At 44.6% G+C, this 26,501-nt stretch overlaps 1 long non-coding RNA gene across 1 annotated transcript; it reads left to right on the top strand.

The window, feature by feature from the left end:
* Positions 1-22,785: 22,785 nt before the first annotated feature.
* LOC123134717 (uncharacterized) lies at positions 22,786-24,124 on the top strand. Its single transcript, XR_006465710.1, has 4 exons — positions 22,786-23,005; positions 23,469-23,508; positions 23,700-23,820; positions 24,015-24,124. It is a non-coding gene; the product is annotated as an uncharacterized lncRNA (long non-coding RNA).
* The last annotated feature ends 2,377 nt before the right edge of the window (positions 24,125-26,501 follow it).

Genomic DNA, 26,501 nt, shown 5'->3' with positions numbered 1-26,501 from the left:
GAAGCTACAACAAGTATCCCTTGGCACATTAGTTCCACTAAAATATTCCTTGGTAGTATAAATTCTTGATACATGAAGCAAATGAAAAATTTATTTTAAAGTAATTTTAGACGTAAACTTGACCCATGTAGCTTAAAGCCAATTACATCAAGTGCACGACAGAAATCTGAAAAAGTGTGAGGGTCTCACTGAAACAAACCAAGGTCCCAACTTAGCTGCACGTCTGCATCATTTAGAACTTTTTTCATTCCATTCCACTAATTCTTTCTTTTTATCATTTACCTATTCGAGGACGAGCACTCGAGCAAGAATTAAGCTTGGGGATGTTGATACGTCTCCAACATATCTATAATTTATGAAATATTCATGCCATGTTTGCAATAATTTTATATGGTTTTGGTATGATTTTATTAGAACTAACACGGACTGACGCTGTTTTCAGCAAAACTACCGTGGTATCTTTTTTGTGCAGAAATAAAAGTTCTCAGAATGGGCTAGACATTTATGATAATTTTTATAGACCAAAAGAGACCCCCAAAGCACCGGAGCTGGGCCAGGAAGTGACCGAGCAGGCCACACGCCTGGGGGGCGCCCACCCCCCTAGGGCACGCCTCCCGAGTTTGTGGGCCCCTTGGGCAACCCCCTGACGTGTTTCCAACGCCAAAAATTCTTATAAATACGGGAACCCAACCCTAGATCGGAAGTTCCGCCGTCGCAAGCCTCTATAGCCATGAAAAACTAATCGGGAGACCATTTTGGCACCCTGTCGGAGGGGGAAATCATCATTGGAAGCCATCTTCATCATCCCGACGGCCTCCATGATGAGGAGGGAGTAGTTCATCCTCGGGGCTGAGGTATGTACCAGTAGCTATGTGTTTCATCTCTCCCTCTCTCTCTCTCTCATGTTCTTGATTTGGCATGCTCTTGATGTACCGCGAGCTTTGTTATTATAATTGGATCATATGGTGCTTCTTTCCTCTCTATCTCGGTGATGAATTGAGTTTTGCTCTTTGAGGTTTCGTTATGTTGGATTGAGTATTGGATTTGAGAATACTTGATATATGTCTTGCGATGGGATATCTGTGGTGACAATGGGATGCTCTATTGATTCACTTGATGTATGTTTTGGCACTCAACTCACGGATTCCCGAGGTGGCATTAGGGTAATCTATGCGTAAGGATTTATGCATGTTTTCGTCCTACGTTCTCCGATAGAAACTTTGGAGTGACTCTTTGTTGCACGTTGATGGATTATTATGTGATCCAAATATGTTATCATTGTTGAGAGAATTTAGACTAGTGAAAGTATGAATCCTAGGCCTTGTTTCCAAGCATTTTAATACCGTTTTTGCTCACTTTTGTTACTAGTTACCTTGTTGTTTTATATTTTCAGATTACAAAAACCTACATCCCCTATCCATACTTATATAATTTACCAGTGTATTGGGTGACACAAGAGACTCTTTGTTATTTGGTTGCAGGGTTGTTTGAGAGAGACCATGTTCATCCTATGCCTCCCACGGATTGATAAACCTTAGGTTATCCACTTGAGGAAATATTGCTATTGTCCTACAAAATTCTGCGTTTGGAGGCCCAACACGAGTCTACAAGAAGAAGATTTTGTAGTAGACATCACCTTCATGATGTGAACCTCCAGGAGTGGGTCAGTTAGAGATTGGTGGAGCCTCAACGCAACCAGAAAGACGTAATCCTGATGACCGCTCACCTCCCTAATGCTACTCCTTTCATGGGAGATATGGGAAAAACGGAATGCAAGGGTCTTTCGAAACTTTGCGGGGCCGGTCGGAGTTATTGTCACAAAGATCAAAGAGGAGTGTGGTTTGTGGGGTCTCGCTGGGGCAAAATATTTGCCTATGTTGGTGTCGCGATCAGCCTTGTCCATAAACTCTAGAAGCTTCTTCGTTTCAAAAAAATAGAAGTTGCAACAAGTATCCCTTGACACATTCGTCCCACCAAAATATTCCTGAATAGTATAAATTCTTGACACAGGAAGCAAATGAAAAATTTTATTTTAAAATAATTTTAGACGTAAACTTGACCCATGTAGCTTAAAGCCAATTGCATCAAGTGCACCACATAAACCTGAAAAGTGCAAGGGTTCCACTGAAACAAACCGAGGTCCCACCTTAGCTGCACATCCGCAGCATTTAGGACTTTTTTCATTCCATTCCGCTAAATGCTGACCAATAAGGGCCTTGCGAAAATTCACATGTTGGTTTTCTATTTCAATAATCGCTTAAACAATACCATTAGTATGATAAAGGATATTATAACATAACATTAAAACAGGGCAGAGCAGGGACGAAGGAACAAAAAGATGAACAATTGTCGGAACTGGTGGAATAGGGTTTGTAAGAAAACGGGGATGTAGGATACGCACAGGTAGACACATGTATAAGCAAGGCTGCAGAAGTATTTGTACATAATAAACGCGTATATTGTTTCGTATTCAGACAATTAAGAATTTTCATCCATTTTTCAAACATTTTTCTCTCGGATGGCTGCAGGCATTCCCGTAGGCGCGTGCCCCTGCACATTTTCGCGGTTTTTTGGTAGCCTTTCCGTCTATATTGAAAGCGTACGAGTGCGCCGGAGCACACTGTTCGTTCTTATTGTACGCTCATCTGTCGACGGAGAATCACATCATCCTTGACAGGGCAACGGAAGAGTGATCGATCGGCATAAATGAAGCATACCCTTTTATCACCCGTTCATATGCAGCCGTCGTGATCGTCCCATGTTCCGTTGTTCCGTCTGCAGCGCAGCAGCGGAATGTCAAGTGGCCCGAGCCGAGGCGTAGCGCATCGTCTCCCGTAGCCGATGATAATATCCCACTAGCTGTTGGGGCGCACTTTTGGTGCGCCTCTTGAGTGGCATATGGGTGGTGCATAGGGGAGCGCCCCTTCCAGCTTCCTTTTTGATAATTTTGGTTGCATGTGTACGTGCAAGCTCTTTACATTTAAACTACTTTGTATACACTTTTTCAAAATATAAATTTTTTCCATACAGATATAGTAATATCCGCAGCAATAACAAGAGACTGGAAGTGGTGTTCTAGTATTGTAGTGTGAGTAAAATCATAAGACCTCATACTGTTTTTCATTATTACATATTTTGTTAAAGACTTGGTACTGATGCTCCTTCAGCAATGGTCAACTTGCCTATTCCCCTGTCTCCCAGCGTGACCTCTAAGGTACACGTCGGGGACAGCCTCTTCGAGGAAGATGCGGGCACCGGGGATGACCTCCTCCGGGCGCGACTGCTCCCCCTCCTTTGTTTGAATCCTTGCCTCCAGACGCAACATAGGTTCAAAGACCTGATTCACATTTCAAATAGCAAAACTAAGATAACAGTTTCCTTACGATAGTTAACATCAACTTCCCTGCAAAATTCTTTGAAAGCTTCTATCATTTGGTAGAAAAATAAATAAATATAGCCAGGTCTAAGTTTACAGCAGGATCATGACATCATGGTATGCTAGGTAGCTACATATAACCATGAACCACCTTTCAATATTAACTTTTTATGAACCAAGGCCCCGTTCGGTATACGGGTGAAGAAACCAGAGGAACATGAAAATGTGCAGGAATAGAGCTTGTTGAACATTGTAATCCTGCAGTTCTCAAAACAGAGAAGGAGATGTGTTCGGTTCAGAGGAAATCATTGCAGATGAGTGGTACTATTAGTGCAGTAATATAAAGTATTTATTGGGCCACCGAGCTGTCTAATCACTGCATGCTGGTTCGTCTACTCTCACACTGATGTGGAAAAATATTTTTATATTCGTCTTGTACTATGTTGTATCGAGCCTCCGCCCAAAAAAGAGGCTAGACTAGATTTTTGTATCCCTGTGAAATGGACACTGTTGACACACATTTCCACAGGAACACTGTAGCTGATTCCTTTGATCCGAACGCCATCGAAGGAAATAAAAACTACGGAATGAAAATTCCTCTGGAAAGCTAAACAATCCCATGAAGCGAACACACCCCAAACAGACAGTACAACCCCAGACTCCAATGTCAGCAAGAAATTAGAAGTAAAAAGGCAATATTACACTTCAAATCACAGAATAAGAACAATGAGTTATTGATAAAATTACAACTAAATTAAGAAATGCAGGTTAGTAATGAGAAACCTAACCAGCAAGGAAAACAGTCGGTTTCGCACATTCTAACTTGTAAGATGCAGCTGTTTAAAACCTATATTAAACAATTTAGTTTCTAAGAGAAACAATACCTAAGAGATAAACTTACAGTATCAATCTCAAGAGTTCTTCTATGCACACACATCAATCAAATGTTAGGCACCACTAAGAAAGGCTCCGGTGTTACATGCAACCGTAAGAAACTGCACAGGAAAGAACTTAAAAATACTCGAACTTCAGGTATCCAACTCAACTGCGATGCAGACACCCTTTTAGGCATTGATCTTGTACAGATCATATACTAAACAACATACAGAATCAGTAAGTAGTAACATGTCACAGTCCTAAACATAAATAGATGGCAAAGATGACGGCACAAATTACTTTATACGTCGAGCAGCCCTATCCTGGAAAGATGAATCCACGACAAGGATGCCATAGAGTGACACACAAAGCCCAAGATTCGCAACCACCTGCAGTGCAAGTCCAAATACAGATTGGTAAATCCAGTACAAGCTGCAAACAAAAATGTCTAACCATGATCTGCTGAACAAGCCAACCAATGGATAATTTAAAATTGAGAACAACGAACTTTGGATATTTGAAACAGATATAATTAAACTTCCTAGCAGGTTGTTTGGTTCTTATGCCGGACATGGCGTTCTGTTAATAATATTTTCAGCAATCCATGTAAACCACTGCTCATTTCTTTGGAAAAAAACAACATTGCATTGCGGTGTGATCAAAATATATTTTGGCAGCACTATTTTTTCTTTCGAATCCATACGAACATTGCCATCAGCTGTGTTTCTAAACGGCTGGAATTCCTCTGGATTGAATAATGTTGTGACTAAGCAGAAATAAATAAGCAATTTCTTAGGAGGGAGAGCTCCTCGTCGCCTCCCCACCTTCCCTCTCTTGTACCTATCGCTCGCCACCGCTCCTCCCTTCCAGCTGTGCCTGCCTCTATGAGCTCTTGTCTCTCCAGCGGGCGACGCCCCTGACCCACCCCAGCCGGCGACGACCACTCATCTTCGACGAGCCGCCGTGGCGTGCCCTCCTCCCCCTGCTTGAGTCAGATCCAGCCACCCCAGACCCGGATCCGGACACCCCGGCCTCACATCTGGCCTCCACCGCCCACTTGGATCCCTCCTCGTCATAGGACACCACCAGCAGGCGGTGTGTCACGTCCCCACCACTGTTGGTGTCGACGGACGACAGACAGGTGGACCCAGGGTCCACCTGTCAGGTTAGCACCGTGCAAGTGTGACTTGAGTGGGCCTGGTTAGGTGCGTGTGGCGTGTGTGTGTGGACTACTTAGTCCCAGCTTGTACTCAGATTTGGTCATGAAAAGAGAAATAGAAAGAAAAGTCTGAACCTCTCTCTCGTTCTCTAAACTCTATCTCGTTCCTCTATTCCCCATCCTCTTCTCCTATCAATCTACCAGAAAAAATGTGAGATCTCTTCCAAGGGCCTCACAATTGGTATTCAGAGCCTAGATCGCATCCGTCTGCGCTCTCAATCTCTCGATTGGGCTGTAAAATTCCACCGCAAAGGGTGCGAAAATTTGTTCCACAAATTTTCGCCCAAAATCCTGAGCGGGGTTAGCCCAGTTTGGAGGAATCCGCAACGGCGCCGTCGAAGTAGTCGCTACCGACCGCACAGACCAAACTCGTCCTCGCTGCCATGGGGGAAAATTCCGACAGTATCAAGTCGACGTTGGCTACCTTGCTGACCAAGTTCGAGGCCATGGATCTCAGGATTTCGACTTGGGCAAGCAAATCGAGGCGACGCAAGAGAACGTCGACGCGATTCGTCATCATCAGGTGAAGACAGGCGTTACTCCGGCAGGATCATGTGTCACGGAGCAGGGTGCGACCTCCACCACTCGCCCCGTTCCGCGGCTCGCTAATCTGCAGCCGCCGTTGCTGGGGACACCGGCAAAGCATCAGGAAGGGCAGGTACTCACCACAACACCTCCCTCCACTAGCAGAAAAGGGGGCATTGGTCCAGGCCGGGTCAGCCCATTAGTCCCGGTTCAATCCAGAACCAGGACCAATGGGGGCATTGGACCCGGTTCGTTAGCCCCGGGGGCCGGCCGGGCCACGTGGGCCATTGGTCCCAGTTCGTCTGGACCTTTTGGTCCCGGTTGGTGGGACGAACCGGGACCAATGTGCCTTGCTCCTGGCCCACCACCATTGGTCTCGGTTGGTAGCCTGAACCGGGACCAAAGGCTTCCCTTTAGTCCCGGTTCTTGCCACGAACCAGGACCAATTAATTGCCTACATATACCCCTCACCGCAAGCAGAGCACTCTCACTGCTCTGTTTTTCGTGGCCGGCGAGGAGAGAGCTTTGTGGTGCTCTAGCTCACCTCCTATGCACACGAGGTGTTCGATGGAATGCCCGAGCCATACTACTTAAGCTTTCTCCTCTCCAAGCTCGACCTCCAAGCTCCATTTTCCTTAATATTTGTCTAGGTTTAGCGGTCCGTTACGTCCCGTCCTCGTCTTCACCGCCGTCGGTCGCCCGCGCCGATCTCGTCGCCGGCACCACCGTGGTGAGCCTCTTGTTCTTATCTTCTTTCTGAAAGGAAAAAAAAATCTTACTTGTATGTTTATATAGATACTTGTATAATTTTCTTACTTTTATTATTGCATCTTATATAGTGCGATGGTTTTGGTATCCGCCCCCGTCGGCCCTCGTCCTGTCTATAATTCGGATTTGGTATATATTATCTTTTCATAACTATTGGTTCATCTATTGTTTATGACAATTATGCCGACCAACGTGACATAGATTTTATTTATCTAGGAGGTTGTTGAACCGGAAATTCCAACCGACCCTATTGTCGAGAGGTTAAATTTAGTTGAAGAAGAAAACAATTTCTTGAAGGAAAAAATTAGAAAAATTGAGGAGGAGAAGATGATATTGGAGTTGCATGTTGCCGATGTCGTGGATGATCACAAGATCAAGATGGATGCAATGCGCTTGAAGATTAGAAAGATTAGAAAATATGCCATTCATACCGAGGCTTGGTATCATTATGCCGTTGGATCAGTTGTTACATTGGTTGCCATTATGATCGCATTTGTTTTCGCATTGAAATGTTTTACATAGTTTCAACGTATGGTTTAATTAATTTATATGCTCTGTAGAGCTTTATGTTGTTAGATGAGAACTATGTATGTACTTTGGTTTTAATGTGATGATGAACTTCTATTAATTTGGTCACTTAATTATCTATTCATGATGTTCTGTAATGATTTTTGACACACCTAATTATATATAACGCACGCAGATGAACCGGCAATGGGTGTACGGTTCAAGACACACCTCCGAGTACATTAAGGGCATGCATGCATTTCTCGAAGTGGTTGAGGCAAACAAGCAGAATTGTTTTATGTGTTGTCCATGCCCTATATATGGGAATACGAAGTCTTACTCTGACCGGAAATTCCTGCACACCCACCTGCTTTACAAGGGTTTCATGCCACACTATAATGTTTGGACGAGGCACGGAGAAATAGGGGTTATGATGGAAGACGGCGAAGAAGAAAAGTACGATGACAACTATGTGCCCCCTGAATACGGTGATGCTACTGAAGATCAAGAGGAACCAGACGATGTGCACGATGATGCTGCAACAGGCGAAGCTGCTGAAGATCAAGAGGAACCAGACGATGTGCCCGATGATGTTGATCTCCGCCGGGTCATTGTCGATGCAAGGACGCAATGTGAAAGTCAAAAGGAGAAGCTGAAGTTCGATCGCATGTTAGAGGACCACAAAAAAGGGTTGTACCCCAATTGCGAATATGGCAACACAAAGCTCGGTACCGTACTGGAATTGCTGCAGTGGAAGGCAGAGAATGCTGTGCCTGACAAAGGATTTGAGAAGCTACTGAAAATATTGAAGAAGAAGCTTCCAAAGGATAACAAATTGCCTGACAGTACATACGCAGCAAAGAAGGTCGTATGCCCTCTAGGATTGGAGGTGCAGAAGATACATGCATGCCCTAATGACTGCATCCTCTACCGCGGTGCGTACAAGGATTTGAACGCATGCCCGGTATGAGGTGCATTACGGTATAAGATCAGACGAGATGACCCTGGTGATGTTGACGGCGAGCCCCCCAGGAAGAGGGTTTCTGCGAAGGTGATGTGGTATGCTCCTATAATACCACAGTTGAAACGTCTGTTCAGAAATGGAGAGCATGCCAAGTTGATGCGATGGCACAGTGAGGACCGTAAGAAAGACGGGAAGTTGAGAGCACCCGCTGATGGGTCGCAGTGGAGAAAAATCGAGAGAAAGTACTGGGATGAGTTTGCAAGTGACCCAAGGAACGTATAGTTTGCTTTAAGTGTGGATGGCATTAATCCTTTCGGGGAGCAGAGCAACAATCACAGCACCTGGCCCGTGACTCTATGTATGTATAACCTTCCTCCTTGGATGTGCATGAAGCGGAAGTTCATTATGATGCCAGTTCTCATCCAAGGCCCTAAGCAACCCGGCAACGACATTGATGTGTACCTAAGGCCATTAGTTGAAGAACTTTTACAACTATGGAATGGAAATGGTGTACGTACGTGGGATGAGCACAAACAGAAGGAATTTCACCTAAAGGCATTGATGTTCATGACCATCAACGATTGGCCCACTCTCAGTAACCTTTCAGGACAGACAAACAAGGGATACCACGCATGCACGCACTGTTTACTTGACACCGATAGTATATACCTGGGAAGCTGCAGGAAGAATGTGTACCCGGGCCATCGTCGATTTCTTCCGACCAACCATCAATGTCGAAAGAAAGGCAAGCATTTCAAAGGCGATGCAGATCACCGGAGGAAGCCCGCCATGCGTACCGGTGATCACGTACTTGCTATGGTCAATGATTTACATGTAATCTTTGGAAAGGGTCCCGGTGAACTAGCTGTTCCGAGTGACACTGGGGGACACGCACCCATGTGGAAGAAGAAATCTATATTTTGGGACCTACCCTACTGGAAAGACCTAGAGGTCTGCTCTTCGATTGACGTGATGCACGTGACGAAGAACCTTTGTGTGAACCTGCTAGGCTTCTTGGGCGTGTATGGGAAGACAAAAGATACAGCTAAGGCACGGGAGGACCTGCAACGTTTGCACGAAAAAGACGGCACGCCTCCAAAGCAGTATGAAGGTCCTGCCAGCTATGCTCTTACCAAAGAAGAGAAGGAAATCTTCTTTGAATGCCTGCTTAGTATGAAGGTTCCGACTGGCTTCTCGTCGAATATAAAAGGAATAATAAATATGTCAGAGAAAAAGTTTCAGAACCTAAAGTCTCATGACTGCCACGTGATTATGACGCAACTGCTTCCGGTTGCATTGAGGGGGCTTCTACCGAAAAATGTCCGATTAGCCATTGTGAAGCTATGTGCATTCCTCAATGCAATCTCTCAAAAGGTGATCGATCCAAAAATCATACCAAGGCTAAGGAGTGATGTGGTGCAATGTCTTGTCAGTTTCGAGCTGGTGTTCCCACCATCTTCAATTTCATGACGCACGTCCTAGTTCATTTAGTTGACGAGATTGTCATTCTGGGCCCCGTATTTCTACACAATATGTACCCCTTTGAGAGGTTCATGGGAGTCTTAAACAAATATGTCCGTAACCGCGCTAGGCCAGAAGGAAGCATCTCCATGGGCCATCAAACAGAGGATGTCATCGGGTTTTGTGTTGACTTCATTCCTGGCCTTAAGAAGATAGGTCTCCCTCAATCGCGGTATGAGGGGAGACTGACTGGAAAAGGCACGCTTGGAAGGGACTCAATAATATGCAGGGACGGATATTCTTGGTCTCAAGCACGCTACACAGTTCCACATAACTCTACCTTGGTGACCCCGTATGTCAATGAACACAAGAACAGTCTGCGCTCCAAACACCCGGAGCAGTGCGACGACTGGATTACATGTGAACACATCAGGACTTTCAGCAGTTGGTTGGAAGCACGTCTCAGAGATGACAACACTGTTTGTGATGAGCTGTACTTGTTGTCCAGGGGACCATCTTCGACTGTTACGATTTGGAAAGGATACAAGATAAATGGGAATACATTTTACACGATTGAACAAGATAAAAAGAGCACCAACCAAAACACCGGCGTCCGCTTTGATGCAACAACCGAGAGGGGAAAGGACACATATTATGGTTACATAGTGGACATATGGGAACTTGACTATGGACATGATTTTAAGGTCCCTTTGTTTAAGTGCAAATGGGTCAATCTGTCAGGAGGCGGGCTACAGGTAGACCCATAGTACGGAATCACAACAGTGGATCTGAAAAATCTTGGGTACACTGACGAACCGTTCGTCCTAGCCAATGATGTGGCACAGGTTATCTATGTGAAGGACATGTCTACCAGACCGAGAAAAAGAAAAGATAAGGAAGCGAATACATCATACGATGAGCCAAAGCGCCACATAGTTCTTTCAGGAAAAAGGGACATCGTGGGAGCGGAGGGCAAGACAGACATGTCTGAATATTATGAAAAGTTTCATGAAATTCCTCCCTTCAAAGTCAAGGCTGACCCTAGTATCCTGATAAACGATGAAGATTATCCATGGTTACGGCGCAATAAGCAAATGACACAAGCGAAGAAAAAGTGAAGACTCTCTCCCGCAACTATTATGATGATACCATACCAACTTTGTAACAGACGAGTATGATACCATTGTCCGTTTTGTACATGCACATGCTATGTGGGTGAATTTATGATACCATGCCAACTTTCAACTTTTTCATAGTTCATTTGAAATGCTTTAATGTCTTATGGTTCGGCCCTCGTAATAATTAAAAATAGCAACAATAAGTATTTTGTTGTAAGTAAAAACAAAATAAAATAAATAAAGCAAGAAAGAAAACAAAAAAACAAAACAAGTGTTTTCAAATTTGAAAACTAATGGCACTAACAGAAAGTTTATAATTTTTCTAAAACTAGAAGCAAAAAGAATTAAAAAATAAAGCAACAAACAAAAGAAAATAAATAATGCAGAAAACAAAACAAAAAACAATTAAAAATAGCAACAATAAGTAATTTGTTGTAAGTAGAAACAAAATAAAATAAATAAAGCAAGAAAGAAAACAAAAAAATAAAAAAAGTGTTTTCAAATTTGAAAACTAATGGCACTAACAGGAAGTTTATAATTTTTCTAAAACTAAAAGCAAAAAGAATTAAAAAATAAAGCAAAAAACAAAAGAAAATAAATAATGCAGAAAACAAAACAAAAAAACAATTAAAAATAGCAACAATAAGTATTTTGTTGTAAGTAGAAATAAAATAAAATAAATAAAGCAAGAAAGAAAACAAAAAAACAAAAAAAGTGTTTTCAAATTTGAAAACTAATGGCACTAACAAAAAGTTTATAATTTTTCTAAAACTAAAAGCAAAAAGAATTAAAAAATAAAGCAAAAAACAAAAAAAATAATGCAGAAAACAAAACAAAAAAACTGGAAAATAATTAAAAATAGCAATAATAAGTATTTTGTTGTAAGTAGAAACAAAATAAAATAAATAAAGCAAGAAAGAAAACAAAAAAATTCCTCCTACTGGGCCCCCACGGCCTGAATACGACTAGAAACCCTACCATGGGCCAGGATTCAGGCCCGCAGTAGGCCCAGAAGGCCCATCAGGCAAAGCAGTAGCAAATAGGCCTGCAAGCCTACGGTGGAGAGGAGCTCGAGAGGGGTGCGGCAGTGGGGCTTATAAACCACTGCGCGCCCCTCTCAACTAGCGAGGTGGGATTAAACTTTGGCCCTGACACGGGCAGCACAGGGTCCTTTGGTCCCGGTTGGTGGCACCAACCAGGACTAAAGGGTGGGGCATTAGTCCCGGTTGGTGCCACCAACCGGGACCAAAGGCCGCCGCTTCTCGCCCTTTGGGCTGCTGAAAAGAGGCCTTTGGTCCCGGTTGGTGGCACCAACCGGGACTAAAGGGGGCATTAGTCCCAGTTGGTTTCACGAACCGGGACCAATTCTCTTCATATATAACTAGCACTTACAGTTTTCGACCAAATCCCTCACTTCTTCCCCGACGCCCCCTGCTCCTCCTCGTCACCGTCGCCGTCGCCGCTCGACGCCCCTGCTCCACCTTGCCGTTGCCGCCGCCACCGACGCCGTCAGGCTACTCGCCTTCGCCGTCGCCGCCGCCCCCTGTGAGCAGTCCTGCGCCCCTGCCCTGCGCGGCCGCCGCGCGCCGCCCTGTCCTGCGCGGCCGCCGCGCCGCCGCCCCTGCCCTGCATTTTTTTTGTATATGTGTATATATGGAATTTTTTGTGTATATGTGTATATATGTGTTTGTATGTGTATATATGTGTATTTTTTTTGTGTATATATGTATATATGTATGTTTATGTATGTGTATATACTAACAACCTAAATATAATGTTCATAACATTTTTTTGTTTATGTATGTTTTTTAATATATGTATTAATTTTTTATTTAGGTTGTTAATTAGTATTAGGTTTTAGGTTAGTGCATTTTAGTTTAGTGTAGAGGAAAAAGTAAAATAAGAAGAGGAAAAAAGAAGAGGAGAAGAAGAAAGGAATAGAGGAGAAGAAGAAAAAATAGAAAAAATTCTATTTTTTCTTCTTCTCCTCTATTCCTTTCTTCTTCTCCTCTTTTTTTTCTTCTTTTTTTCTTCGATCTTCTCCTCTGTCGTCGTCGATATACCCCCCTCGGCCCTCTCACTCGACCAAAACTCTCGAGTACACTCAAACCCTAGAGAAAAAACGATGTTGGTCTATACCCCCTACCGCTGCGCGCCCCTACCTGACAAACTCTCTTGAGGCCACCCAAATTTACCAAGTTAAAAGATTGTTGTCGTAGAGGCCACCCCAAACCCTTGAAGCGTTGTCGTCGGGGCCACCCCAAACCCTTGAAGCATTTTTTGTTTATATATGTTTTTTAATATATGTATTAATTTTTTATTTAGGTTGTTAGTATTAGGTTTTAGATTAGTGCATTTTAGTTTAGTGTAGAGGAAAAAGTAAAATAAGAAGAGGAAAAAAGAAGAAAAAAAAGAGGAGAAGAAGAAAGGAATAGAGGAGAAGAAGAAAAAATAGAAAATAAATTTTTCTATTTTTTCTTCTTCTCCTCTATTCCTTTCTTCTTCTCCTCTTTTTTTTCTTCTTTTTTTCTTTGATGATCGTCTCCTCTGTCATTGTCGATATACCCCCCCCCTCGGCCCTCTCGCTCGACCAAAACTCTCGAGGACACCTAAACCCTAGAGAAAAAACAATGTTGGTCTCTACCCCCTCCCGTTGCGCCCCTACCTGACAAACTCTCTTGAGGACACCCAAATTTACCAAGTTAAAAGAGTGTTGTCATGGAGGCCACCCCAAACCCTTGAAGCGTTGTGTCGAGGCCACCCCAAACCCTAGAGAAGCAGCGTGGAGGCCACTAATTAACATGATTCCTTATTGTGATTAGCTAGCTAGTTCTACGTTTGCCACTAATATATATCCATCTGTACCATGCATGTTTGAATAATAATTGACATGTTGTAAATATTTGCAAAAACTATGGAGCACTACCGAGACGAAGCAACAGAAGAGATGTTGGGGGAGATAATCGCAGAAGGAACTGATGTCGTTGCATCATTTTTCATCGACGTCGTTCGTCAGGAAGGACTGGGTGAAGAAGAGGGCTATGTTCATGATGGCTTCGGCCCATTAATGTTGGTACAAGAAGAGGGCTATATTCATGATGGCTCCGGTGACACAATGGAGGTACAAGAAGGAGACCGTGCTGACTGCTCCGGTGACCGAACCGAGTCCGTCCAGGTATATATATATTAGTTAAGCCCGTGCTAACTAGTTAATTGATGCATCCATTGTTTTGGTATATGTACACATATTAATTACTCTCGTCTTTCTTCCTTTTAATTTCTAGCCCTCCGGATCGAGCACAACTTCGGTAAGGAGACGAGGCCCAAAGAAAAAGTTGAGCTCGGATGAAAGGTTTGAGATCAGAGAAATCGCACCCGACGGCGAACTGATTGAACCCATCCGGACAAAGAACGCATTTTCTTTTCAGTGCGAGGTTCTTGTTAGGGACAAGATCTCGATCAGCATCCAACAATGGTATAAGCCTAAGGACGACCCTGAGGTGCCTTATGTCAATGATATGCAGAAAGAAGATCTTTGGACTCAGCTGAAGGCAAATTTCACCCTACCGCCAGAGGAGGATCCGGAGAAGCCAGTTAAAGAGCAATTAATCAAGTCGTGTGCTCTTAAGAAGATGGCAACCCTATTCAGGAGGTGGAGGAAAGAGCTGAACAAGTTTGTCGACAAAAAAAAGACACCAGAATTCATCGGCAAATATGAGAAGATCAAAGATCATTGGCCCGCATTTGTGGCCCACAAGACATCGGAAAAGAGTAAGAAGATGTCGGCGACAAACAAGCAAAATGCTGCGAAGAAGAAGCTTCACCATCGCACGGGGTCAGGTGGCTACCTGCAAGTCCGGCCTAAGTGGTCCAAGGCTGAGAATGATCTGCTTGAAAAAGGGATCGAACCAGAGACAATGAGATGGCCAGACCATTGCCGGACTTGGTTCTTCGGGGCTAGCGGAACCTTGGACCCTGTATCAGGGAGGTGCCGTTCGACGGACGAGCAACTGGAAATACCAGTCAAGAACCTTCGACACTATATCAATGCAGCGCAGAGAGGGACGTTCGTACTAGACAGGGAGAAGGACGAGCTCACAATGGCCCTCGGGAATCCTGAGCACCCTGGACGGACACGAGGCACGCCAGGCTCCATTCCGTGGAAGGTTGGTTTTCCGGACGCAGGGGGTTACAAAACCCACGAGAAGACGAAGAAACTGGAGCAGGGCCAACTGCAGGCGCTGCACGAAAGGGTAATGGGGCTAGAGGAATGAGAAGAGGAACGAGAAGCAGCAGATCGCAGCAAACGACCTGCCGAAGCTTCCCCTGAAGCTACCCCGCCATCTCAGCGGAGAAGCAGCGTGGCTTCCACTGAGCTGCTTCAGCCGGAGCATGTCTTGACGGCTCCTGCCAGCTATCCCGTGGGTGCTATCACGGAGTCTCAACATTGCCACATTATGGCGCGATGGATGAATTTGAAGGTCAAGGCGGCTGTTGGCTCTGTTTATCCTACTGGATCCGGAGCAACTTATCACTACCGGCCGATTCTAGAAGGATATGCTAAGGTGATGGTGGATGAAATAACGGAGGGATTTGAGGATCTCCTGCTTGACCACCCTACCGGTGAAGGGGAGACTAGGCTGGGTTCTGCTCTGAAGACTCCATGCCTATGGCGGAAGAAGCTCATCAACCTTTCGAACTGGACGCCTCCGCCTCCTCCTCCTCCTCCGGCGAGTCAGGGCACTCCGCCTCCTCCACCGCCTCCTCCACCGGCGAGTGACGATCAGGGCACGCGTGGCGGCACTCCGCCTCCTTCTCCGGCGCGTGGCGGCACTCCGCCTCCTTCTCTGCCAGCGCCGGCGCTCTCGAGCAGCCAGCAGCCTCCTCCTTCTCCGCCTCGCCAGCAAGGGCTGAAGAGACACGCCGCCGCCCTGGCTGCTCCGGCGCGTCGTACTCCTTCTCCTCCGCCTCGTAAGCAAGCACGAAAGAAGACAGACGCCGCAACCGCTCCGTCTGCTCCGGTGTCTAGCAGCACAACTAGAGGCGAGAGGCAATACAGATACGGTCCACCTCTCAAGCCTCTAGAGAAGTTACCGTACGAGAGGACCGAGGAGGAAAACGATACGATCGTGCGAACCCACGTGAAGGAGTTCTTTGAAGGGGTGAAAGCAAAGAGGCATCCACCTCCGGAGGAGAAGGTAGATCCGGTGAAAGCAAAGCGCACTCTTGATGCCCTGAGGAAACCGGCAAAGTCTCCGCCGAGAACCAACTATGAGCGCATTACTGAACAGACATATCTCCAAGCGGAGCGGTCAGGAAGTACTGTCAGACATCTAAGGTCAAGAGAACAAGCAGCTGCAAAAAAATTGACCAGCTTGGCAAACAAGCAAACCAATCGTGCCCCCCGCTCAATGTGTCTAGTGGCAACATCGTCGCTAATGCTCCGGGGACGGTGGCCGGTTATGGCAATCTTGAAGATTACCTGCCTGATAATCAACTTCCTGATTTCTTGGAGGTGGACGAACATAGATACGAGTACGGGAAGCCTCTCGTCAAAGATGAAAAATCTCAGACAACAATGATGCGAAGATTCCATAATTGGTACATGAAAACCTGCAGAGAGTCTGAGGGGACGAATAGTTTGTATCTGAACATTAAAGAGGAGCACAACCTCGTTTCAAGTGATCTGTTGTGTGTTCCATTTGATGAGTTCTTCGCGTTCTTCAATCAAAAGGCCCTCGATAAATTAATGGTCTTTTGCTACTGCATGTAAGTACTATTTCTGTCATTAAGTCTCTATATATAGCTCGGCTCTTTCATTGCATGTATTTATAATTAATTATCCTCAATATATTATGCAGATTGAAGATCGTCGAGTGCAAAAAACAAGAAATTTATGATATTGGGTTCATTAACACAAATATCATAGATGAATTTCTGGTTTAAAAGCACGTCAAAGAGGCCGAGGACAACTTGCTACGATCATTGATCAAAAATCAAAACAAAGATACCATACTCTTTCCTTACAACGGCAAGTGAGTGTTACTGTCGTGTGCATATTCGGTTACCCTTATTACTCGAGCGAGGTTATAGTAATGTAATTGATGAGTTATGCATGCGTGCGCAGGTACCACTATGTTCTTCTGGAGATTAAGCTTGAGCAGGGACAAGTAACCGTCTTAGACTCGAGACAGAAAGATCCCGAAACCTATGCGGACATGACTGAATTGCTCAACAAGTAAGTTCAATCGATCATTATCGCACCATATCGGTAACTTTTTGTTCATTTCCTGATATCTCAAGTAATAATAATTATTTTCTTTGTCTTGCAGGGTTTGGAAACAGTTCACCGCAGAAGATCTGGGACTGCCGAAGGAGCTGCGATATACATACCCGAAAGTAAGTACTACTGGCTAGCTAGTTGCGCGCATCTCCCATTGATTCTATAGCTATACTTTCATCAATGCCATTTATAATGCTTCATTATCAGTTTGATTAACCTCTATTTCTCGTAAAGTGCTTGTGGCAGGAACAAGGGAATGATTTCTGTGGATACTACATGTGCGAGTTCATCCACAACGCGACTTTGAAAAACAAGCGGGGCTACTCTAAAAGACAATATGAAGTGCGTAAGCAATAATATTCACAATTTCATTTTATTACACCATCATTTCTGTTGAGTTTCATTCATATATATGTATTAATTAACCCCCTTCTTCAAATTAGACGTGGCAGATGCGAAATGAACTCCTAGAACCAGATCGCATGAAAGCAATTCAAGAGGAATTGGCGGGATTCTTTCTTGACCACGTCATCAATAAAGCCGGAGAATACCATGTGGAAATTGATTTCAATTGCTAGGGGATTGTAATTAAGAGATCTTATACATATTGTACATGTATGTAGCCAATAGCGTCGGATACATGATACGAAAACTTGTTGTTCGACCAATCTCTCGGAGAAGGAGAGGTCGATCGATCACTTCTCTCGGTATGCATGACGAACTTCTGTACTCAATGGTTCTCTCGATCACTTATATATATAGTACGTAGCGTCGACCAAGAACGGACATAAGAGAGGACACTTCTCTCTATTAATTAGCTAGCTAACACAATATATGAAACACCTAAATTAACCCCCCAAAACCCCCAACCCCCCCTCCTTTCAAAAAAACTCCAGCCACTAGAATGCTGACGCGTGGATGCCTTTTGGTCCCGGTTGGTGCCACCAACCGGGACCAAAGGCCCCCTGACTGGGCTCGGCGCACAGGGCCACGTGGAGGCACATTGGTCCCGGTTCGTGTTTGAACCGGGACTAATGGGTGGAGGTATTAGTAACGACCCATTAGTCCCGGTTCATGAACCGGGACTAAAGGCCCTTACGAACCGGGACTATTAGGTGTTTTTCTACTAGTGCTCGCCTGTGGAGCAAGTACCAAGTCAGGATCCACCTCCAGAACCGCATCAACAAGTCAGGCTGGGGCGGGAGCATGTTCGAGAACCTCGTCGGGAGTTTGGAGCGGCTCGAGATCAGGAATCCTATGTCAAGCCACCCAAGCATCACTTTCCTCGATTTGCTGGTGAGAATCCGAGGTTGTTGTTGGATCAGGCACTGACCTATTTCAACATGTATCGCGTGCCTGAACATCACTGGGTCTCGCTAGCAACATTATATCTGGAAGGACATGTGGCATTGTGGTGGCAGGTGTTCAAACATCATCGTCATTTGTGGCCCTGGGATGATTTTGCAACGGAGATTGCACTGGGGTTTGGCCAAGGGGAGTATGAATCACACATGACCAGAATTTTGCAACTCAAACTGCTGGGTACAGTTATTGAATACAAGACTGAGTTTGAGTCCACAATGTATAACTTGATCGCATTGGACCCTTCCTTGAACTTGAAATTCTTCATTTCTTAGTTCGTGTTGGGTCTCAAGGATGACATTCGAGCAGCAGTGTGCTTGCATTCTCCCACCAGTGTAACTCGTGCTGTCTGTTTGGCAAAAATCCAGGAAGAGCTCGATCTGCAACATCCTTGACAGCGGTTCCAGAGACATACACCAATACAGACCGTGCCTGTTGTAATCCAACATGTTCAGCAAGCAGGAAAGAAAGCAACGGATGATTTTGGTCATGAGAGGCAGCTACGAGATTTCAGAAAAGCTAATGGTTTATGCTTCAGGTGTGGAGATAAGTACAGCAAGGAACATCAATGTAAGAAGCCTATGCAGCTACTTACTATACAAGTTGGTGAGCATGGTGAAATTTTAACTGAAGATGCAGTGCAAGCTTTGGAATTACTAACTGAACCCACCACATCGGAGTGCTGTCAGATTTTAGCCCATGCTGTTTCAGGAGCCGACAATACAGAAACCATCCGCATAAGAGCATTGGTGGGCAACCAAGTCATGTTAGCACTCGTGGACTCAGGCAGTAGTCATAGTTTCGTGGATGAAAATTTTGCCAAGCGTGCTTCATTGGATTTGGTCGCTGTTCCAGAAGTGAAAGTTACAGTTGCAAATAGTCAAACTATGGAATCCAAGTTTCAAACCCCTAATCTGACTTGGTGGGCACAGGGTCACACTTTTGTGACACCAATGAGAGTGCTACAACCGGGGGGGCTATGATGTGGTGCTGGGAATGGACTAGCTTAAGTGTCACAGTCCATTGATTTGCAATTGGGAGGGCAAATCATTAGAGTTTGCCCATGGTAATACTATCATTTCCTTGCAAGGTGTGCAACCTGTTTCTACTATGCAATTGCAAGCTATGTCAGTAGAACAATTGGACAAAGCTCTGCTTGGCAATGATATTTGGGCTATGGCCATGGTTGATCCTTCTTCATGTGATGTTGTTCGCACGCCTGGCTCCTATCCAGAAGATCTGAGTGCAGTTTTAACAGACTTTCAAGATGTGTTTGAAACTCCAAGTGGACTGCCTCCACATAGATTATATGATCATGCAATCATGTTGGAAGTGGGTCATAACCCTCCAAACTCTCTCCCTTACCAATACTCGCCACAACAAAAGGACGAGATTGAATGACAAGTGGCAGAGATGATCCAGGAAGGGATTGTGAAACCTAGTATAAGCCCGTATGCATCGCCAGTACTTCTGGTTAAGAAAAAAGATGATAGCTGGCATTTCTGCGTGGATTACCGCAAACTCAACGCCATCACTGTGAAGAACAAATTCCCTCTACCCATGGTCAATGAATTACTTGATGAACTGGCAGGATCAAAAATGTTGTCCAAGCTGGACCTTAGGGCAGGTTAATTATCACCAAATCCGTATGCATGAACCAGATGAGGAGAAGACTGCGTTCAAGACACATTCAGGACACTTTCAATTTCGTGTTATGCCATTTGGGGTGACCAATGGACCACCAACATTTCAGTGCTTAATGAATAGCATCTTTGCTCCAGCTAATCGCAAGTATGTCATCACATTTCTAGACAACATTCTAGTTTTCAGCACCACTTGGGAGGAACATGTGGAGCATCTTCGCCTGTTTGTGAAGATTTCCAAATGCTCTTTCGCTCAGACTGAAATCCAATATTTGGGTCATGTGACACAGAGAAGACTATGGCGATGGAACATTGGCCTCAACCTACCAACGCTACCGAATTGCGTGGGTTCCTTGGGTTGACCGGGTACTACCGCAAATTTGTCCAAAATTATGCTAGTATGGCCAAGCCTTTGACTCAATTGCTGACCAAGAAAGGTTTTGTTTGGACAGAGCAAGCAACTGTAGCTTTTTAGACATTGAAAACAGCTATGACTAGTACCCCTGTATTGGCTCTACCGGATTTCAGTCAACCTTTTACGGTCGAGATTGATGCTTCTGCCACAGGAATTGGAGCCATACTCTTACAGAATAACCATCCTATTGCTTATCTGAGCAGGGCTTTGGGTATGGCCAATCAAAAGTTGTCTGTCTATGAGAAAGAATTCTTGGCTGTCATTATGGCCATTGATAAGTGGCGCCCTTACCTTCAGAGGGGTCCCTTCACTATCATTACAGACCACTGAAGCCTATGTCATTTACAGGATCAACAACTGATTACCGATCTTCAGCGCAAGGCCATGGCTAAGATGGTGGGCCTTCAATTTCAGTTTAAATACCGCAAAGGCTCGGAGAACAATGCCGTAGATGCATTATCTCGTGTGGGTCATTTGTACACAATCACATCAGTCTCGACTTGCCAACCAATGTGGATGCAGGAGATTATGAATTCCTATCAAACTGATCAATCAGCTCTGGACCGATTAGCTCGTCTGGCAGTTCATAGTCCGGGTGAACACATTTATTCACTTGATCAAGGACTGATTAAATATCAAGGACGTGTGTGGATTGGTAGTAATTCTGCGCTGCAAACAAAACTAATCAGTGCTCTGCATTCAAGTGCTGTCGGGGGTCATTCAGGTGTCAGGGCCACTTATTACCGTGTGTCCAAATTATTCCGATGGTCTGGCATGAAACAACAAGTTTATGACTGGGTGAAGCAGTGGCAAGTTTGTCAGCAAGCAAAACATGAGCGCACACATCCAGGTGGGTTGTTGCAGCCTTTGCCAGTGCCTACGCGCCCTTGGAAGGACATTACCATGGATTTCATAGATGGGCTTTCGAAATTAGAAGGATTTGAGGTAATCCTAGTGGTGGTCGATCGACTCACTAAATACGCTCACTTCTTTCCTCTGAAACACCCCTATAAAGCTCAGTCCGTAGCCACAGTTTTCATTGATAATGTAGTTCGCCTTCATGGAGTTCCGGCATCGATTGTTTCCGACCGAGATAAGGTGTTTACCAGTTTTTTTTGAAGGAAGCTCTTCAAGGAGATAGGCACCAAGTTATGCTACTCTACTGCCTATCATCCTCAAACGGACGGGCAATCAGAGCGTGTTAACCAGTGTTTAGAACAGTATCTACGTTGTGCCGTTCATGACAGCCCGACAAGGTGGAAACGCTGGTTACCAATGGCAGAGTTTTGGTACAATTCCTCTTACCACACATCACTTGGCAACACTCCTTTTAAGGCTTTATATGGCATTGATCCTAAATTTGGTACTATGCCGATTGACACTGGAGAATTACCTTCTTCCCTGGCAGAGCTAGCAGCAAATCGTGAAGATTTTTTGGCTCTGTTACGTGACCATCTCCTGCGTGCTCAGCAGAGAATCAAGTCACGGGCTGATAAGCATCGTATGGATAGGGAATTTGCTGTTGGTGAGGAAGTTCTGCTCAAGCTCCAGCCATATGCACAATCTTCGCTGGTCAACCGCCCCTGCCACTAGCTTGCATAAAAGTTCTTTGGTCCATTTCGTGTCACTGGAAGAATTGGTGCTGCTGCTTATCGTTTGGATCTTCCGGGTGCCAGTCTTATACATCCTGTTTTTCATGTTTCCCAATTGAAGCCATTTACTGTAAACTACTCTCCAGTGTTTGCAGACTTGCCTGAGCCTCCAGATTTGTCTGTTGCTACATTGCAGCCCGAAGCAATTCTTGAACGACGGATGGTAAAGAAAGGTAACTCAGCAATTCCTCAAATCATAGTTCATTGGCACGGCATTGCTGCAGATCATGCAAGCTGGGAAGATTATTATGTTCTTCGAGCTCGTTTTCCGGAGGCTTCAATCTGGGAGGAGCCTGCATCTCAAGGGAGGGAAAGTGTCACGTCCCCACCACTGTTGGTGTCGACGGACGACAGACAGGTGGACCCAGGGTCCACCGGTCAGGTTAGCACCGTGCAAGTGTGACTTGAGTGGGCCTGGTTAGGTGCGTGTGGCGTGTGTGTGTGTGTGTGGACTACTTAGTCCCAGCTTGTATTCAGATTTGGTCATGAAAAGAGAAATAGAAAGAAAAGCCTGAATCTCTCTCTCTCTCTCTCGTTCTCTGAACTCTCTCTCGTTCCTCTGTTCCCCATCCTCTTCTCCTATCAATCTACCAGAAAAACTGTGAGATCTCTTCCAAGGGCCCCACACGGTGGTTGAAAACATGCCGAGACCGCCGTCTCTACATCCATACGTGGAGTGGAGGTCGCCCTCGCCAGGACACCACCAACCCGAGGAGGAAGAGGTGCCGTTCGTCCGCCTGGCTGGCATCGCTTCCCCCTGGACTTCGGGCTGCTCGATGCTGTGCTGCTCCCCGTGATTTGCGTCCTCTGCATGCGACTTGCCTCTCTCCGATCTGGTGAGGCTGTGCTGCTCCCCGTCCCCTGTTTCCATCTCTCCCTCCCTCACTTGTGTATGAAGTGGCGGCCATTGTGTTAAATAAATTGTAACAGTGGTAGTCTAGTAGAAATTTTGATCAAATTGGATCTTTCATATGCTTATAGAACTTTCCTATGAACATTCAACGGGATTTTAGCATGGCTGTTGTTGGCACTTTGTATTAATACTATGTAATTAGTGTATGTATGAACTATATGTCAAAACGACAGTGATTTCTAGCACCTAATGTGAAAAGGAGCACTTCCCTGAATGGTGGGAATTTTGGCACCTTGTTAGCTAATACTAGCAGTTAGTCATCTGGCACTTTCATGTATGATCTGGAGCTTTGTTAGTTGTTACTAAAACTTGCACTTTATAATTGATATTAGCTGAACCCGCCTAACTGTCTCCTGTCTCTTCTTGTGCCTTCTGATCCGGTGAAGGATACACCATCGCCAGCCATGTAACTGTCATCGTTAGATGGTTAGTGTCCATGCTCTCCCCGCATATAGCCTCAATGAATTGATGTGTATTACAGTATTGCCGTTAATGGGTTGCTGATGTGTTTGGTTTGTTGGGGATCCTGTCTATGTTAGTAGCTCGGTGCAGAATTAAATGCTTCACATTTAAAGATTCTAGATATATCTTACTTTCTGTTTTTTGGTGTTTTACAGAAATATTTGCCGATATGGAAATTGCAGGAACCTTGTGCAACTGATATACTTTCCCGTCATGAAAAATCCTTCTCTCAGTTCATCCAGTGTCAACTATTTAGATCATATATGGATGTTGCAGGTAAGAACCTTGTTGTAAGTAATCATCAATGCTAATTTATTCTTCAAGTTTTATGATGAGCAAACATGTATTTGCTTCACTTACAAACATTTGTTCTATTATAGAATAGCCTTGTTTTTGTAACATGTACTTGTTTGATTTGGAATTCCTAGGGTCTGCTAGGTGATATATTAAAATGACCTTTTTGATTGTAGTTTCATGCGAGCCTTGTAAAGTTCACTTCATCTACGGATTTACAGTTCGTGAATCCAAGGGATCCACTGTAGTGTATAAAGCATCAGATCCTGAATTGATATGTCAGGTAACTTCCAAAAGGTTTAGTTGCTTCTGTATCATTTGTACAGCCGAGTAAACATCATTGCATCTACGGATTTACAGTTATCCAAGTGCTGGATCTTTCTTGAGAGATATCACTGTAAAAACCAAGTACTCATTGATTATTTTGGATCTCTTTCTGCCTTTTCAAGGCATAAAAAAGAAAAGGCAATGGTCATGCAACTGTGGTGGCATGGACAGTCTTTAATTTATATACGTGGGAAAAAACATTATGTGAACCTCTTTTTTTCTGGACTGTAGAACATAATAGGAATAACTTCCGAGACCAGATTTGTTTTCCTACAGTTTTCAGTCAACTTTGGGGGCTTATCTCAACCCTAGTAATCTGAATATATGTATATGTCTTTTCACTGATATCTTTTTCCTCTTTGTAATTGATCAACAGGTAGATGCCCATGAGTCTGGCAACAGTTTCTGAGAAGGGGACTATGATTTGAGTATATGTTGTGGCACACACAACTAAGGTGAACATTATTGATCTTTGTTCTACAACCATGATAACAACTCTGCCATTTTGACGGATCTCGTTTTACATTGTTACATCAACAGTCACATAGGTTTCAGTGGGGAGCATATCCATCAACAATTTACTCGCTCTCATTTGGGCCAAGCATCGCTCAACCTGATGTTTTTGCTGCCACAAGTTCATCAGGCTCTTTGCACATGTTTTTCCTTGACGCAGCAAGAAACGGAAGGTTGCATTTCCTTCTCAGTTCTAATTCATGAACCACTTGTGTGGACATATTTTTTATGTGCTTCACTTTTCAGGAGCCAAACAAATAAATTACTCGGTTCAGTAATGCACATGCCAATTGACTTATTTTTTTCAGGTTGGCAACCCCTAGTACAAGGCTAGTGATCTACTCACCTTGTGCAACCACTTTCTTCACTCATCTTGAAGACCATACAAGTTCAGTTTTCAATTTATATTGTATTCACCTAGAAAGGCTACAAAGTAAAGATGCTAACTTAGGATGATCTTTTCATTTGTACCCAGTGTGTTGCACATATCTTATTTGTGGAAATGATCTGTTACTAGGTTTGTACTCCCTCCGTCCCATAATATAGGACGTTTTTTGACACTAGTGTAGTGACAAAATATGTCTTACATTATGGGACGGAGGGAGTAACATACAAATGTGAAGCATATATGTTGAATGTTTGATATGAATGGATTTCAATGCTATGTTGAGATGCCAGCTCATGTCTGCTGTAATGTAAAAGAAATAAATAGTATCCCCATGTAGTTTTTTTTTGGGAATACATTCACGGAAAGACTAACGCCCCACGTGTGGGCGTCTGGCAACTCGCCCACACGCATGGATTCTCGTTCAACCAATTTTGTACGAATTTTGGCGTGTTCTAGCAGTTTTTGTGTGCCATGTAGGACTGGGCTGGTGTGTGGGCATTCATCCGGTCGCCCACACGTCCTTTTTCGCCACACGGGGGGCTGGTGTGTGGGTGTTTAGCAATTGGCCCACACACCAGTTTTCACGCACGCAGAGGGGCTGGTGTGTGGGCGTTTATCACTTCGCCCACACGCCCATCTCCTCGCCCACACCCAAAGTTGTCAGTTGCCATGTGTTTCTGCAGGGTACATGGAAACTGCCCTAGCTTTGCTTGTAAGCAGATGGCAACTCTTTTTTACCCGAGTTGCCATGTGTTTTTGCATGGTACATCGCAACTGCCCTAGCGTGCATGTAAGCAGATGGCAATTCTTTCTTTTATATGGCAACTGCCCTAGCGTGCTTGTGAGCACATGGCAACTCTCTCTTTTACCCGAACATGTTTTTTTGCCATGCCTTTTTTATAGTGCTACATAGCAACTGCCAAGTGTTAGTAGGTGGCAACTCCCAAAGTTTTGAAATCATGGCAACTGCGGTAGACCAGACCATATATGGCAACTGCCTAGTGTTAATAGGTGGCAACTCCTAAAGTTTTGAAATCATGGCAACTGCAGTAGACCAGACCAACCATGGCAACTGCAGTTGAGCAACCATGGCAACTGTAGTTGAGCAACCATGGCAACTGTACTTGTCCAACATGGCAACTATAGTTCAGCGACATGGCAACTGCAGTTAAACGGACATTGAAGAGGGCCCGGACCATGGCAACTGCGGGGACGCGTGGTGACTGTCACGCGGGACGTGTGGCACCGTGAGGTAGGTGGCTGAGAGAGGTCGTGTGGGCGTTATTCATTTTGCCACCACGTAAGCGTGTGAGAGGGACCGCGAGAAAAAAAAGATGCGTGTGGGCGCTAGTTGTTTTGCCCACACGTAGGCGTGTGGACTGGTCCTCTTAGACACCACACAAAATGTGTGGCCAGGTCTCTTAACACCCACACG

Source organism: Triticum aestivum, chromosome 6B (assembly GCF_018294505.1).
Source record: "Triticum aestivum cultivar Chinese Spring chromosome 6B, IWGSC CS RefSeq v2.1, whole genome shotgun sequence".
Lineage (NCBI taxonomy): Eukaryota > Viridiplantae > Streptophyta > Magnoliopsida > Poales > Poaceae > Triticum > Triticum aestivum.
The sequence above is the reverse complement of the archived record's forward strand: the minus strand, read 5'-3'. Positions and strand labels throughout refer to the sequence as shown.